The following is an 18137-nucleotide window of genomic DNA, read 5'->3' as shown; positions in this document are numbered from 1 at the left end:
TATCGAGTTGACCCAAGCTCACAATATTAGCCTTGAGTCTCGGGATGAAGTAGACGTCGGTCAGCTTGTGATGATTGCCTCCCTTGCCGACGAACAGGATGGTGCCGTGCCCTTCGATCTCGACGACGGAGCCGTCGCCAAATTTCACCGTCCCTTGAATCCCCGAGTCAAGCTCGGAGAACGCAGACTTGGCCCCGGTCATATGGTTTGTTGCCCCCGTGATGAGGACCCATCGCCGGTGCTCTTGCTGCTCACCTCTTTCACTGATTTGAGCGAACATTCGCTTCTCCTTCAGCTGAATTGGCTCCCCAGCCGGTGCCTTTGTTATGCACAATTGGAGCTCTTCCTCGGGTTCGACGCTCACTGGAGTAGTTATGCCATCGTCGATTACCTCTGTGGATTTGAGGAGCTCTTCCTCGGGTTCGACGCTCACCGGAGCANTTCATCTTCTGGTACCTGGCCGAGAAGTTGACTGGTTGCTCTACCTCCAGCTTTAGGATGCAAAGGCGGTTTGCCGTGCACCGAACTTGCGTGAGCAACCGTCGTCGATCATCGCGGATCCTAAGTAGCCCGCGCTTGATGGAAATGTGGCAGCCGGCCTTATCGAGTTGACCCAAGCTCACAATATTAGCCTTGAGTCTCGGGATGAAGTAGACGTCGGTCAGCTTGTGATGATTGCCTCCCTTGCCGACGAACAGGATGGTGCCGTGCCCTTCGATCTCGACGACGGAGCCGTCGCCAAATTTCACCGTCCCTTGAATCCCCGAGTCAAGCTCGGAGAACGCAGACTTGGCCCCGGTCATATGGTTTGTTGCCCCCGTGATGAGGACCCATCGCCGGTGCTCTTGCTGCTCACCTCTTTCACTGATTTGAGCGAACATTCGCTTCTCCTTCAGCTGAATTGGCTCCCCAGCCGGTGCCTTTGTTATGCACAATTGGAGCTCTTCCTCGGGTTCGACGCTCACTGGAGTAGTTATGCCATCGTCGATTACCTCTGTGGATTTGAGGAGCTCTTCCTCGGGTTCGACGCTCACCGGAGCAGTTATGTCGTCGTCGATTACCTCTGTGGATTTGAGGAGCTCTTCCTCAGGATTAGAGACGTCAGGTAGGACTGATGCAGTCACCATGAAAAGTGCCGGCTCATCCTCCTCGGATTGAGCAGTCACATGGGCCTTCTCGCCCGTCTCCTTGTTCCTGAGCTTGCTCCAGCAATTCTTGCTCANCCTCCACGATCTCTTTTTTTCTTTTTTTGTTATGCCTGTCACTTCTGGTCATACCTGAAAAATAAGAGTCATCTGCATCTTTCTTTTTCTTCCGTGCTAGCCACTCCTCATGTGTGAGTAAGAGGTATTCCTCCTCCTCTTTGTCTTTGTAGCCACGAAGTCTCTACTTATGGACCTTAAGACGACCAACGACCTCCTCAACTGACATGTTTTTAAGGTCGTCGAATTGCTCGATGGAGGTAACAATCTGCATGAATCTTGGGGGAACAACTTGAATGAACTTCTTGACAACGGAGATCTCCACCACGTTGCCTAATGAACGGATGTCGCTGATGATCGTCGTCAACTTCATGGAGAATTCTTCTATTACTCACCGTCCTTCATGCAGATAGCCTTTGTTGGATTTCGATAATCAGCCAGGGAAATCCCTCCTTCTCGGTGAGAGGAAATCTTCGACAAGAGGTTGTTGGAAGAAAAATAAAATGCTTAAAAATAAGCAAGAGAGAGAAACGCTGAAATTTTGACTGCCCTTAAAATCAGGTTGTTTGATATTCTAAAAGGATTTCCTATTTAAATATAAATTATCCTAAAAATGGCTGGAGAGTGGCCAACTAAATCTGTGCCACTCCCTACAAAATTGTCGTCTAAAATTTTGGTGATCCATTCAACGTGTTTGTCAAATGGTCAAACGGAGGTATTCTGAAATCGTGTGAATCTAAATAAGAAAAAATGAAAAACTCAGGTTTTATCTAACAATCTCCTCCTAAAACCTGTGGTATATCTACCTTATTTTGTTTGAACTCCGATTTGAGCCCTATGGTTCGGTGTCCCTGGCGGCATGTTCTCTAGACTCTACATCTTGTTCGGCCACCTCTTCTTCGAGTTGGCGCGCCGCCAGTCCAGGTGGTTCACCTCTTCCTAATAGGTCTTCCATCTTTCGGTACCTGGCCGAGAGGTTGACCGGTTGCTCGGTGTCCCTGGCGGCATGTCCTCCAGACTCCACGTCTTGTTCGGCCGCCTCTTCTTCGAGTTGGCGCGCCGCCAGTCCAGGTGGTTCACCTCTTCCTAATAGGTCTTCCATCTTTCGGTACCTGGCCGAGAGGTTGACCGGTTGCTCGGTGTCCCTGGCGGCATGTCCTCCAGACTCCACGTCTTGTTCGGCCGCCTCTTCTTCGAGTTGGCGCGCCGCCAGTCCAGGTGGTTCACCTCTCCCTAATAGGTCTTCCATCTTCCGGTACCTGGCCGAGAGGTTGACCGGTTGCTCGGTGTCCCTGGCGGCATGTCCTCCAGACTCCACGTCTTGTTCGGCCGCCTCTTCTTCGAGTTGGCGCGCCGCCAGTCCAGGTGGTTCACCTCTCCCTAATAGGTCTTCCATCTTCCGGTACCTGGCCGAGAGGTTGACCGGTTGCTCGGTGTCCCTGGCGGCATGTCCTCCAGACTCCACGTCTTGTTCGGCCGCCTCTTCTTCGAGTTGGCGCGCCGCCAGTCCAGGTGGTTCACCTCTTCCTAATAGGTCTTCCATCTTCCGGTACCTGGCCGAGAAGTTGACTGGTTGCTCTATCTCTAGCTTTAGGATGTAAAGGCAGTTTGTCGTGCACCGAACTTGCGTGAGCAACCGTCGTCGATCATCGCGGATCCTAAGTAGCCCGCGTTTGATGGAAATGTGGCAGCCGGCCTTATCGAGTTGACCCAGGCTCACAATATTAGCCTTGAGTCTCGGGATGAAGTAGACGCCGGTCAGCTTGTGATGATTGCCTCCCTTGCCGACAAATAGGATGGTGCCGTGCCCTTCGATTTCGACGACGGAGCCATCGCCGAATTTCACCGTCCCGCGAATCCCCGAGTCAAGCTCGGAGAACGCAGACTTGGCCCCGGTCATATGGTTTGTTGCCCCCGTGTCGAGGACCCATCGCCGGTGCTCTTGCTGCTCGCCTCTTTCACCGATTTGAGCGAGCACTCGCTCCTCCTTCAGTCGAATTGGCTCCCCAGCCGGTGCATTTGTTATGCACAGTTGGAGCTCTTCCTCGGGTTCGACGCTCACCGGAGCAGTTATGCCATCGTCGATTACCTCTGTGGATTTGAGGAGCTCTTCCTCGGGTTCGACGCTCACCGGAGCAGTTATGTCATCGTCGATTACCTCTGTGGATTTGAGGAGCTCTTCCTCGGGTTCGACGCTCACCGGAGCAGTTATGTCGTCGTCGATTACCTCTGTGGATTTGAGGAGCTCTTCCTCAGGATTAGAGACGTCAGGTAGGACTGATGCAGTCACCATGAAAAGTGCCGGCTCATCCTCCTCGGATTGAGCAGTCACATGGGCCTTCTCGCCCGTCTCCTTGTTCCTGAGCTTGCTCCAGCAATTCTTGCTCAGGTGACCTCTCTTCCCATAGTACGAGCACTGGATTGGCCCGTCATCAGTCGACTCCTCCTTCTTTTGATCCGCCTCTTTTTCGTGCATGCGCTGGCGAGATTTCCATGGCTTCTTACCGCCTTTGTGGCTGGAGGGCCCATTGCTCTCGCTGGTGTCGTCACGAAGCTTTAGGCGTGCAAGCCATTCCTCCTCAGTGAGGAGTAGACGACCCTCCTTGTCGACAGCTAAAATGGTATTTTTCTTCTGCTGCTCGACGTTACGCAGTGTCTCGATTGAAATCGCGACTTGCTCGAAATGGTATTTTTCTTCTGCTGCTGGCGAGCCCCGTGATCCGCATTGAAAAATCATCGACGGATTCGCCGTCCTGTCCTTAAAGCGAATCTCCGAGAGCTCCTTACGCACAGCTGCACACCGACCCGACGGGATTTGATTCCCTTCCAGGACGTGGTGGAGACAGATGCCAGCATCTCTGGAGGCACAGATCGTAAATATGGCGACGAACGCCAGCCGATCCTCCCGATACTCAATCGTCTCTCTTTCCCATGGCTCGACAGCGTGCCATAACCCCTGCGCCTGTAGGTTGACGCGGCGCATCAACAACGGCGATCGTTGTCTCCCTGATCGGCGGCGGTGTGGAGGAGTGAGCAAGCCTGCTCGAGATGGACCCCACGATGTGCTTATTTTAGCACTTTGCATTTTCTTCTACTCGAACCTAAGACGTGTGTGTTGTTAGGTCGACACTCTAACCACTTGAGCTATTCAACTTGATTGTTGATAAGTTGGCTCCTCCGCAATGATATACACCGATGGCTTCAACTTGGCTCTGATACCACTTGTTGGATTTCGATAATCAGCCCGGGAAATCCCTCCTCCTCGGTGAGAGGAAATCTTCGACAAGAGGTTGTTGGAAGAAAAATAAAATGCCTAAAAATAACAAAAGAGAGAAAGGCTGAAATTTTGACTGCTCGAAATCAGGTTGTTTGATATTCTAAACAGATTTCCTATTTAAATATAAATTATCCTAAAAATGGCTCGAGAAATTTGTGCCACTCCCTACATTGCCGTCTAAAACTTTGGTGATTCATTCGACTTGTTTGTCAAATGGTGAAATGGAGGTATTCTAAAATCGTGTGAATCTAAATAAGAAAAAATGAAAAACTCAGGTTTTATCTAACAACCTTGAACTCACTCTTCAAGGTATGCACATTTGCTTCCTTGGCACGTTCCACACCCACATGCATTGTTTGCAGCGTCTCCCACGCTGCCTTTGCCGAGTCCTTCTTTGCCATTGTCGAGTCCTTCTCTGCCATTGTCGAGTTCTTCTTTGCCAACATGAGAATGACGTCCTCTAGGATTACTTGGTAGATGCCAGCAAGAGTCATCCCATCCTATCCTTACGCTCCTCAACTTCCTCACCATGCTCTATGTCGTCCCACACGCCATGTTCTTGTAAGTTAACACATCTTTATCTACCATATTTCGTAGTTACTCTTCGTGAGTAACGGGTATTGGAGCATTACATTCCCCTCTCTTTCGCTCCTTATTGCTATCACATCTTCTCCAGCAACTTTCTATGGTGATGACATTTGTTTCGGCATCCTAGCTTCGATAACAAACATTGGAAATGACCCACGATTGAAATATGTTGAAACAAATAACTGAAGCCGAAGAGTAACTTGAGGGGAGAGAACTTTTTGAACAAAGAAACCTTAAGCACGTATGCTTATTAATTCTTTTTATTGTTGTGAAAATAGTATACATCTCATGAGAATATATAATTTTGAAAGTACAACTAGTTTCTTAAACTTTCTCCTTAACGTATACCACTAACTATGAAGTCATAGTTAAAGACTAAAAATTTTCCTCAACTTATTCAAGTCAATAACTATTTTTTACAACCCTATCGACTCACAAATCTCACACCCTATACCTATTTTCCAAAAATTGGCTTGAGAGAACCCTTTGGTCGCACTCCTTTGATCAAAACTCCTAAGGTTTGGGCTCATAGTCGCATAAGATCTTCATAAATCTTTTAATATAATCTTTATTAAAAAATTATAATAAATTATAATAAATCAATATATTCATAACGAAGACTTTTTTCTATTTATCTAAAAAAATACTTATTTCTTCCAAAGTTTAGTTATAACTTTTATTTTTATGAAAATATCTTTTAACCTATAATTGGAGGAGCAGGGTAGAAGGAGAGAGGTGTGACAAGGGTTTATGGCGGTTGACATTGTTAAGGACATTTAGTCCTAAATTATAGTTTACATTATATATCATATTTGATTTTTTAATATACAAAAATATCTTCTATCATGATTTACCATAGGTACCCATTTATTGTTATTTCCATATCGTTTGTAATTTATTTGATTATATAAATGATTATAAACAGAGAACTTTCACCACCATTTAGATGGAGTGGTTTTAGCAAATATTCTCATGGTAACAAAGTCTTTTGGTTTAACAACTCCGATCTTTTATTTTCAATGGCTTCTGAATCCTTTACTCATCTTCTTCTCCACCACCACTGCCGACTTTGACGCCGCACAAGCAGTCTCCATGACTGTCGCAGGTAGAGCGGATTGATTACTCTTCGGCTCCACCCTTTTGACCTCCAAATCATCCTTCGTCATACTCTGTACATACAACATCACCTTTTCCAACACAATCGATTTTCCCTTAGCCAATATAGCCTCTTTCATTTTCTTCCTAATCGACCCTTCATCATTCACCAAACCCTAACCTCAGGATCTTCATCAACATTCTCAGAATCTTGACAATCGACCTTCTACAGAGATTTACCCTCGAAATCTGAGCGTTGTACTGGCCTCTTCACCAACCAAGTCTCCGCCGACCTCCTCACCAAAATCGACTCCTTTTCCCACTGTGATGACTCTTTCGGCTTCAACATCGTCTTCGTCCCTTGCTCCGAGGAGCGTCGCTCACTCTCAAACTGTCATGTACGTGGAAACGGTGAACACCTACTATGGCACCAGCTACTTCTCCACTAGCTCCGCCTACTGCTCCTTCGGAGTCACCAGTGCAAACTCCAGTTGCAAAATATGCTCGAGATATTCTTATCCGTGCTCATTTGCTCTATAGCAAACCAGTCCACAAGGTGTAGATGCCACTCCGTCTCCGCCCCTCTCTTTCTTTCTTCGTTTAAAATACACCCTAGAGTCTGCATTCTCGATTTATTTCCTCTTCTTCCTCTTTTCTTCATAGCCACCATTGAAACCTCTCTCTATCTCTTGCCCTTTTCTCATAATAGAGTCATAATTCTAAAGCCTCTACCTTGCGTTTTAAAGTGTAGACCTCATGGAATTGTTATGTGGATTTTCCATTCTCTCCCTGTTTTTTTTGTTCCATTAGCAGCTTGACCAAGGCCCTTCAAAGGGCCCCTCTCTCTCTTCTCCTTCTTCTTTTGGGTTTCTTCCTCCTACTTCATGGGTTAGACATATTCTTGTCGAAGCCAAGGCAATATCGCCTGATATAAACCAAGAAACATCAATCATACAGTATATTTCAATGAAAATGTGAAGAAAATGCGATTGAAATTATCAACAATTCATGCCACATTTAAGAAGAATGAAGTTTAATTGTTATAAATTTTAGTGGATTACAATTTAGAGTAATTTAGAGTTTTTGTACTTCATTAATATATTTTAAGACTTTTTATTTACTTTAGGTTACACTTACATAATGGTCATTTATGACTTTTTATTTACTTTAGGTTACATTTACATAATGGTCAATTATGGTCATAAAGTATGAATATTACAACTCTTGGAATGCCTTTAATAATTTCATTTGAGGTTATATAAAGTCATGTATGTTGTATTTGTAAGTAGACTGGGAAAATATAGTATAAGAAGCATTTGTGCTTACTTTAGCCAATGGCTAAGTTTCTTTGCAATTCTATGTAGTTTAGGTTGCATGTAAAATCATTCAAGATCGACATGATCAATCTTGCTTGTGGAGTGATTTGAATCTCAAACAAATGTTCTTGTGTTAAGATATTTGATCAACAAGAATCATTCAAGTTAGACATGATCGATCTTGCTTGTGGAGTGATTCAAATCTCAAACAATGTTCTTGCCTTGAGATATTCGATCAACAAGGTAATCCGAATCTTACTCCCTTGATTTCCCCATATCATCGCCACTACCCGATGATCTCTTTGCAGTTTTCGATGGCCAAGAAAAAACTATGCCGCCGAACCAAACGCCTTCTACGAACTAGGTTACTGACATGTTAAAAAATCAAAAGTGTTTCTTGACCTCTCTTTGAATTTTCAGATCCAAGCTTCACATCCGTTCAAATCCGACACTCAGCTTGCGAGAGGTGTTAAGGACATTTAATCTATAGTTTACCATATATGTCATATTTGATTTTTTATTGCAAATATCTAGATATTTGTGATATACATTCGGCTTTTATTACCGGCCCTCTCTCTATTTATTATTATTTTAATATTTTTTGTAATTTATTTGATTCGGATTATAAATAGAGAACTTTCACATCACTTATACGTCTCGGGTTTTATCAAATATTCTCAGACATTAGGGAAGCCCCGGATCAATTAGAATCGGGAAATACAAAGGAGAATCCATATTTTTGTTTCTCATATTTAATTTTCTTACATAAAAGTGGCAACAATAACCCATTGAAAAAAGAAGCATGAACTTGATATAGATCGCACAAAGACAATAATGTAATATCGAACCTCTTTGTAAGTTGCAGGAGAGTTAGCGATTGTTCAAGGGCAGAGCACAGCCTTGCAGGCGTATAGTTCTAAAGAAGCAACCCCAATCAAAGCACAAAAAATGGTGTACGCATAAAACTTCCTCTCCCAAGGCCTCCTCCTATACGCTGCATTTGAGTTTATGGGCATCAGTTCCTCCTCCAGCGACAGCCCATGGCTGGCCTCATCTCCGGCCTCCATCAATGAATCTTTGATTGCCAAGAGTTTTCGGTAGAGTTGATGATGTGTTTGGAGAATGAGATTGAGTTGATTTTGGTGGCGGTAGAGCATAAGAGCAGCGTCGAGAAAAAGCAGCATGTAAACCAAGCTGCACAAACAACTCACACCAAGAATCACCCACCACTTCCCATTACAGCGGAGGGTAGAAATGTTAGAAGCAAAATTGGTGTTGGAGACACCGAAGGAGAAGAAGAAGGCACGTTCCAAAACGAAGTAAGCAACAATGATAGCGTGTAATTTGGTGTCATAGTAATTCACTCTGCCTTCTACCTTCTCCCACATGCCTTTCACTTCTTCCATTCTCTTCTCCATCTGTTCTTCAATCTCCATTATTCTCATGAACATGAACAAGGTAAGAGGAGACAAAGACCTTTATATAGCCTAAATTAATATATTATGTGAGGGTGCGTGGTGCTTGCGTGCATGCCTTTGTATAATATAAATTAATATAGTATGTGAGGGAGGGTGCGTGGTGCGTGCGTGCCCGGCTATGTATAATGTAAATTAATACATTAGAAGCCGACATTGTCGAATTTTCTGTTGCCCACTTGATCCAAAACAAATATGCCGAACGGCAAACAATGCCATGTCATGCCATGCAACGACTTGAATGATGATACTTGATAAGATTGTAATTTTTTTTTTTTTTTTTTTTTTTTTTTTTTTTTTTTTTTTTTTTTTTTTTTNTAAAGATCGCGTCTAGGGTTTGTTAGAATTACCCCTTTTTAAGTTACAAAATTATTGCCATTAAACCCTTGAATAATATTAAAAAAAAAAAAACACACAAACCACCCTCGAAATACTAAGAACAATTTGAAGAAAGAAATCTTTTGATTTGAAGAACTTTAAGCATGTTTTTTAGGCTTAAATTCTCTATTGTGAAAACAACATGGATCTAACTAGTATTTAAAATTGATAAATCACTTATAGTTTCTTCATTTTTGTTTCAAGTTGATAACAATTTTCCTAACTAAAGCATTAGTATTAGCGTCTTCCTTCCTATCATAATATTGTTATGGTAGCTTTTCATGCGTATATCGAGGTTGTACATTATGTCAATTAGTCATTTGCATGTCAATCATATTGCATATCGTTTATGTTACACATATATCATATTATAAACTTATCATGCTTTCGAATGTAACAATTCACATCATGCACATATCATACCATATCATATATCATAATAGTCACATAACGTAACTTGAACATGCATTCAACATATTATATCTTAATATATCATATCATAAACATATTGATTCATCACATACAACATAATATTCACGTATCGTATCATATACATTTCATTTCATAACAGTTTGCATATACGAGTGTATGACACGTGCGAAGCTATGGACATGTGTCATAATTCAGCATACAAATTGTAACCAAACTAACAGCAGGACCACTTATTTAGTTGGCCTTAGCCGGCGTTTTCCCTAAGTTTGAGTATGTTCACTCCTCGTTCCTTGAAATCGCTCCAAGTGTTGCTGGTAGTTGCTCCCTATTAGAATATTCATCATGTTTCGTTAAGTCAATTTAACTTAAATCGAGTAAATCGAATCTTATATTGATCTTACTCTAACAAGGTCAAATTCAGCTTTGGGATGGTCGAAACTGTGGAAAATATTCTATTTTTCTTTTATCGAGCCGAGGGATCGAGTTCCGAGCTGCCGAACCGCGCCGAGCAGTTTAAGTCATCTAAGCGAGAGAGATTTTTGCTGCATGTGTGACACGTGGCGCAAGGAGGAGCTAACTCGTGTACAGGTCGAGTCGGGTCGTGGCGCGGGTCGAGATGCAGGTCGTGGGCTGGTGTTGGGCTACGGCAAGTCTGGGCTGAAGCGAGTGTTGGGCCGAGGCGAATGTTGGGCCGAGGCAATGGGTAGTGGGTGTTGGCTGCAGACGAATACTAGACCGTGAGAGCGAATCTGGGCTGCATGTAATATTTGGGCTTGCTGTGCATGTGACTGGGCCAAGGGAAACGACTTTTGGGTGTTGGGTTGTCGGTTGAGTACCAGATCCGGATCGGACCCGGGTCCACGGACTTCATCTTCCTTACCCGGTTCACATGAAAAAACTCCGATCATTTTCTGTCTCCGATGTCTGTTTCTGGTGGTTCTTCCTTTGGTTCTTCTCTGTTGGCCCCCTCTCTTCACTCTGCAACGTTTCACAGCTTGGACGTGCCGAAATTCTCGCGAGTCTCCAGCGACCACATGTTTTTTTATAAACGTGGCCGTTACACAAACACATGTTGTAAACAACTTAGACAGCACTATTTAGAAGAAATCAATTAGATCATCATCATTAAGCTATTATGTCATTATTCTCATGAACAGGCCGAAAGGGAATCTTAATGGTCTATATTTATATGTGAGGGTGGGGTTGCCTTTCTGCATCATTGTTGTGTTGTTGGACATGATCACCAATATTCATTATAACTTCCATTGTTGAATAAGATATCAAATATTAAAACATCCAATATTTTACTACAAGTCATGACTCGAAACCACAATGTTGTGTAGTGTTTATGCATGAAAACTTGAAAAGACATCAAATGAAAGAAAATTATATAATTCATAAGAAGAAAGTTTCGGGACAACGAATAAAATCATGATCAAATTCGAAATTGAAAGACACGAATGTTTGTGTACAAAAAGAAAGACTGGAAGGACGCCCGGGGCATGTTTTCCTCTATGACAATCCACATCTCTCAAATATGCCCTCTCTTAACTTGAATGCCTCACACGCCTAAAAAAGAAAAATGTAGCAAGGATGAGTATAAGAGTTATACTAAATAACTCTCATCGCATTCTAGGCCTAACAGGTTTTCACGGGCTTCTCATTGGCTCTAAGACATCCGGTTCTAGTCTTAACACCTTCGGGCTCTTTTGACTCTCCATCCTTTCATTTAAACCCTAAGAGTTTCTTATGTCGAGATATGAATGACTGGTGTTTCTCTACGAGGCGCTACCTCATGCATGGCTATTTGAGACTATAATGGTATTATCTTACCTAGGGGTGTGCTGAGTACCTCCCAGGTCCATGATAGTTCCCCCTCATTGGGGGGGGCGCAACCCCTCCCTTATCCCATGCAGCTAATGGGTTGTACGACGTGGGTCTCATGTTTTCCATGCGAAACGGCTAGAAGCAATGGGTATTGATCAGTAACCCCTAGTCCCCCACAAAAGGTATAGAAATCATTCACACAACTAGTAGCCTAAGAACGCTCTAAGGTGCTTCGTTTGCCTTGGTACTCTGTTAGGCTCCTAGAGAAACGTTAGGTCTAAATTCAATAACTTGTCACTCTAACCACAAATCCCATAATGGGTCATGTGGATTATCTAGAATCAACATATATAATTCATGTAGAATATACATACATGCTCAATGGGACGATAACATCCACCCACACCTGGAGCACAGAGTTCACAATTTCTCATCCTCCTTTCACCATAAATTAGACACATACTAAATATATAGCAGAAGTAGAAAACATGAATACATTCAACTTTACATTACGCATCCCCGCTCATATTACTTAAAATCATTTCCTCGAAAAACTACTATATAGGGTGAAATTACTAGCGTGCATGCATTCAAACGATCCCTACAAGTACTTCTTCATAAAAAGTTGTATGGTGACTTACATGGTTTGTGAGCTAATAAACTTGGGCTAGTAGAACTACTTACTCACTTATTTAGTAACTTTAATAGAGTTGTTAGTAGACTTACTAGAACAAGTTAGTAGCTTATAGAGTAACTTGAGAGAATTGTCAGTAGACTTAATAAAAGAGGTTTGTTAGTAGACTTAGTAAAAGAGGTTAACTATAGGAAAATTGGTAATAGTTGACAAGTGGTGGACTAGTGGTCCTTGACTTGAGGAGGAGAAAGTTGAAGTGAGTGTTTTCTCCTACACATGAGAAATATTTTTTTCACAACAACAAAGAGAATTGAAAGGTAAGTGCTTAAGGTTCCTTGTTCCAAAAAGATCTCTCCCCCTAAATTGTTCTTTTTGTTCCCTTTATTTGTTTTGACATATTTCGATCATGAATCAATTCCAACACTTGGTATCAAGGCGAGGATGTCGAAACAAATACCGTGACCATACGAAGTCACCGGAGGAGAAGTGACAATGATAAAGAGCGAAAAGGAGGGGAGTGTAATGCTCTAGTATCCGTTAATCACGAAGAGTAACTACGAGTATGGTTGATAAAGATGCGTGTCAACTTACAGGCACAAGGCGTGTGGGACACTAGCGAGCATGGTGATGTTGAGGAGCATAAGGATAGGATGGCTCTTGCCGCAATCTACCGAGCAGTCTTGGAGGATGTTTTTCTCATCTTGGCAGAGAAGGACTCGGCAAAGGCAGCGTGGGAGAAGCTGCAAACAATGAATGTGGGTGTGGAATGTGTCAAGGAAGCAAAGGTGCTGACCTTGAAGAATGAGTTCGAGGCTATCCGCATGAAAGATTATGAGTCAATAGACAACTTTGTCATGAAGTTAACGACGATCGTTCATTAGGTGACATGGTAGAGGAGATCTCTACCGTCAAGAAGTTCCTTCGAGCTGTTCTCCCAAGATTCATGCAAATTTTTACCTCCATTGAGCAGTCTGGTGGCCTCAAGAACGTGTCAGTTGAGGAGGTTGTTGGTCGTATTAAGATTCATGAGGAAAGACTTTGTGGCTATCAAGACAAAGTGGAGGAGAAACACTTCTTACTCAAACATGAGAAGTGGCTCGCATGGACGAAAAGGAATGATGCGGCTAACTCTTTATTTTCAAGTACGAGGGAACGTAGTTGCAGACATGGTCGCAGACGTGGTGGTAGAAGAGGCCGTGACAATACCTCACAAACCCATGACAATATCAACCCTTGGAAGGACAAGAGTATGAGTACTATGCGGTAGAGTGTTGCAAGAAGAAGCTCAATAAGGAGGCAAACCTCACACTCATGCAGGATCAAGAGCCCGCACTAATATTGGCCGAAAAGATGCCCAACCTGTTGATGTTTAACGAAAAGAAGGTTATAACGAACCTTCTCACAAAAGGAGAAGACCAAGTGAAGACCAACATGTGGTACCTTGATAACGGAGCAAACCACATGACCGGAGATATATAATTCTATATGTAAATTTGTTATCTCACACATGATTTGTATATTTATAAATGTTCACAACAAACCCTTTTATCTGGTTGGGTTATATAAACAGTGGAGACTAGTGCAAAATTATGGAAATCTGAAATTACAAGAAAGCCCTTTCATAATTCATGCAAAAAAATGTACATGAATAAGTTCGGGTACCAACCCTTACGCCAAGAACCCTCCACCAATGAACACACTTAAGAGCAAAGAAAAAGCACGATTGAGATATAAGAAAATGACGTTAAAAAAACAACTTAAATAGATAAATAAAGTTAGATGATGATTCACTATATAGCTGTTTATTGTTTGTGTAATTTTTATGTTTGGAACATGTTTTTAGTTGGAATGATCATAAAAACTAAAGTATTAATTTAGATAGGACCTTCCCATATAAATATTGAATGATTATTGTGTGTAGGGATGTTTTCAAACTATATTTGTATGTGAGGATAGGTTTATAGGTGAGGATGGGTGCTGCGTTTCTGCATAATTGGTGTGCCCTTGAACATTGTAAACAAGGAGGGTTTAGGACGGGACATTGTCACACTGTCTCAGTTTGCATTAATTTTGAAAAAGTAAAAATACTAAGTAAAGTATTGAGTACAGTTTATACCACAAATTTATCCTATAAAGAGTGCAAATTTAGGTGCACCAGGGATGATTCCCAAAAACTTTAATAGTATAAATGTGAAACTCAATTATCCATAATGCCCAATAAAATACAATAAAATAAAATTGGTAGTGGGATTATGTTATGATTAGGTGATGGTATGATATGGAAAGCATAAATTGGGTTTGTTTAGAGAGAAAAGATTGGGTTTATACAAAGGGTTTTGCAAAAAGTTATGGGCTAATCAAAGTTTCCTTTATAAATTTTGAAAAGTTATTGTTTTTATTCCTTAATATATTAATCCAAAACCATACATAAAGACCAGCGCAACAATGTTGAAGAAAGGCAGCAGCAGCACACCCTCACAGATAAATATATGTACATAATCTCCACCGCTCTCTCCCACTCCACCACTCAGCTCTCTTCTTCACTTGTTTCATGTTCGTGTTTGTGTTGGTGAGAATAATGGAAGTTGAGCAACAAATGGAGAAAGTGAAAAGATAAATTGTGCTCAAAATTGGAGTCTACACCTAAATTTACATTTTTTTTATAGGATAAAGTGTGGTATAAAGTGTGGTTAATGATATAATTGCCGACAAAAGGTCCATTATACGAATAAAGTTGTGGGAGGTACATAGATTACGTTTATGGGTTACTAAGATTTGTGGTCCCCATGGAGTCTCCACCGCCTATCTTACTCTACAAATGAACTTATTATTTTTACTTTTTCAAAATTAATGAAAATTGAAATGGTGTGATGATGTTATTTCTAAACCAAAAAATTGGGATTCAAATACTCCGCTACTTATTTCTAAATTCTAATTTCATTTTACTTGCTTATACTCCACTAGTTATGCAGAAACATTCTCCCATGTTATGTAGTTTGAAAACATTCCTATGCGTGGGTCATATCCAAATTTTAAACTATACTTTGAAAACATGTTCCAATGTTATTGGTTGGATTTGCAATAAAATAATGAAACAAAGAAAGTAAGGGCAGGAGAGGGAAAGCAATAAACTCTGTTTTGATGATTGAAGAGGAGAAGACAGAGTGATTGCAACAGGGGTGCCCTCCCTCACTCTCTCGGCTATATAATCCATCCCACGCCCAAATGTTCCCCCCCTCAAATAGGTTAAGGCTTCCAATTGGCATGCCCATGGACAGGAATTTGGAGGCCTTGAATGCCGCTGCTACTGATGAAGAAGCAAGGGTTTGTGAGTTGGAGAGGAAACTCCACCACATAGCTCTGGGGTATCTCATATGGGAGAGGGGCTTTTTCTTTGCTGTCTCTCACAATTCTTCCTCCCACAAGTGTGTTCCTTTGTGGATGGTCGTGGGCTTGAGTCTTTCTTGTTCCGCTCTCTACCTTTTGATGTTGTTGCAGAATGTGAGTATGATGTTCCGCTCTCTCAACGCGCTCAACATGATTTTGAGAGAACGCGCTCTTATCTTGGAGGCCAGAAATGAAGAAGATGGTGGGTTGGAGCTGAATTACGGTGTCCAGGTGAGGGAACTCAACAATGGGAGGCTCAGAATTGGGGAAAGGAAAGTATACATATGCGCCATTGCTTGTGCTTTGGTTGCCGTGACTGCATTTGAAGTGTGCGCATGTAAGTACTCGGTGTCGCTATGTGAATGAAGAGAGAGCGATTGGGATGATGGAGGTGGAAGATGAATCTCATACTTCTTTTCTTGGTTATGCTTTTCGATTTCTCATGCTTGCTTCCTTCCGACGTGTCTGTCTGTTTGGTTAAAAGTAACCTGAACTGTTAAAAGGGTTTTGTTTTAATGAATATTTATAATATCAATTCATCTCTACTCTCCACTGTTTATATAATTCAAAGGGTTTGTTGAAATTATGTGTGTGATAGCAGATGGTAGATATTGTCGTTTGAGCTTCTCTTTCCCGTTTTTAAAACATGTTTCTCTTTCCCGTTTTTAAAACATGTTTATTAGAGAGAATGTTTTGTTCTTCTATCAATCCGACGTGGGATTTCAGAAAATTCATCCATTCGAATAATTTGAAGACTGTCAAAACTGAATTAGTGACGGTGAAAGTATTCGATTAGAACAAAACAAAAAGAGAGAAGGAGAGTGAGAGAGTACACAGGAACGGATGAACAAGAGGAAAAAAAGTAAAGAGCAAAAGGTTGATTAAACTTGGATCAGAAAGTGGTCCTCTCATTTGCCCAAATTACATCTCAATTAGATTGTTTAAAGGCAAAGGAAATAAGGGAGCAACAGTGTTGGCACATATATTAATTTAATTTTTGTGTGGGGACTTATCTTAATTTCATTTGCATTCTTAGTGGACCTCTTTGCATCTAAAGCAAGTCAACAAGCCTTGCTGTCACTAGTTGACTCACTTTCTCCTCTTTTCTCAAACTTGGCCTTCTTCCATGCCTTCACCCCCTTAACAAAATTCAACATTTTTCTTTTTTTTTTTTTTTTTGTAAACATGGATGACATATCCCTTTTGTAACTTTGAAACAATTTGGAGGTGAAAATGCTCGGTTGCTAAATATTTTACCAAAATTCAAATTTGAAACAAGACTAATTCATAACATTACCTTGTGACTTCCAGCTAGAACGACAAAAGGAACAGCATGCCTTTTAGCTGCAAGGGCCACCATATTCAAACCAACAGGTGCCATGACACCACCATTTGCCATGACAGCATGAGCTCCAACTATTACCTTGCAGAACAGATTTGAAGATGAAGCTATCTCATCAGTTGTCAAGTCCATCCCGCTTTATGCATAAGTTGAAATGAAATGCATTTATATAGTATAGACACACACTAAAGCTACCACCTACCATGTTCACCCGGGAGATCATGGCAAAAACTGCAGAATCAGTAATAAGTGTGGTCTGTAAACCTCTTGTAACCAACTCCTTAGCAAGAAGATGACCCTGATATCTGTCGTAACATTCAGAAGAAACCCGTGTTGGAGTGAACCAAAAATATCAAAGTGTAATATTGTTAATTCATCGCTAAACCCAAGCATCAGTAAATTTTTGGCATGTTTGAGGGTTATTTTTAAATAGTTAAAATCACTTTTTTCATGTTCTAGATCACTCCAAAACATGCCATTAAGCATTCAAAATTAGCTTAATGTTTGATTCTACACTTTTAAATGTGCTTTTCATTCCATTAAGATTGACCTGAATCAATAAAAATATATTACGAAGTGATTTTGAAAATAACAAAAGTGATTTTAACTACTTCAAAATATAAATCTGCACTCTAACATACAGCTAGCTTTAGTTATTAGCCCAGACCTTGGAGCACCCTCAGCAACAAACACCCGGAAGGACCTTTTCTTCTCCTTAGCAGCACAAAGAAATTCCAATACTGTTCTGGAACTCCCCAGAGTTAATATTACCTCGCTGAAAATTTTGGCACTCAATATATGTGAGGATATTGAAGTAAAACCTTGAAGAGGAAATTCTAAATTATAATTCCATAATATAAAAGTCCTCTAAGTTCAAATTGCATATTTTAGATTGAAGGCAGCAACAGAGAATAATGCAAGTAAATCGAATACAAACTTAAATAGTAGAACATAGACTGAAGCTAATTTAATAACAGCAAGAAAAGATGAAGGACATCTGAACAAGATCAACAAAACGTTGAATATCTAACACATTACTCACCCTTCCTATTATAAGCCCCACAACCTCAACATTTTTACACAACAAACCCCTATCCTTATTCATACGCCTTGCATTACATCACACTTCTCACTTAGTCAACAAGGAATTTTGTTACCTTAGAACTGTTATAGTTACGGCCACC

At 41.4% G+C, this 18137-nt stretch overlaps 1 long non-coding RNA gene across 1 annotated transcript; it reads right to left on the bottom strand.

The window, feature by feature from the left end:
• Window positions 1–16773: 16773 nt before the first annotated feature.
• On the bottom strand, window positions 16774–17757 carry LOC111809132. Its single transcript, XR_002817176.1, has 3 exons — window positions 17621–17757; window positions 17156–17258; window positions 16774–17034 (listed from the first exon to the last, which is right to left on the bottom strand). It is a non-coding gene; the product is annotated as an uncharacterized LOC111809132 (long non-coding RNA).
• Between the last annotated feature and the right edge of the window lie 380 nt (window positions 17758–18137).

Source organism: Cucurbita pepo, chromosome LG13 (genome assembly GCF_002806865.2).
Source record: "Cucurbita pepo subsp. pepo cultivar mu-cu-16 chromosome LG13, ASM280686v2, whole genome shotgun sequence".
Taxonomy (NCBI): domain Eukaryota; kingdom Viridiplantae; phylum Streptophyta; class Magnoliopsida; order Cucurbitales; family Cucurbitaceae; genus Cucurbita; species Cucurbita pepo.
This window is presented reverse-complemented; position numbering and strand designations above follow the sequence as displayed.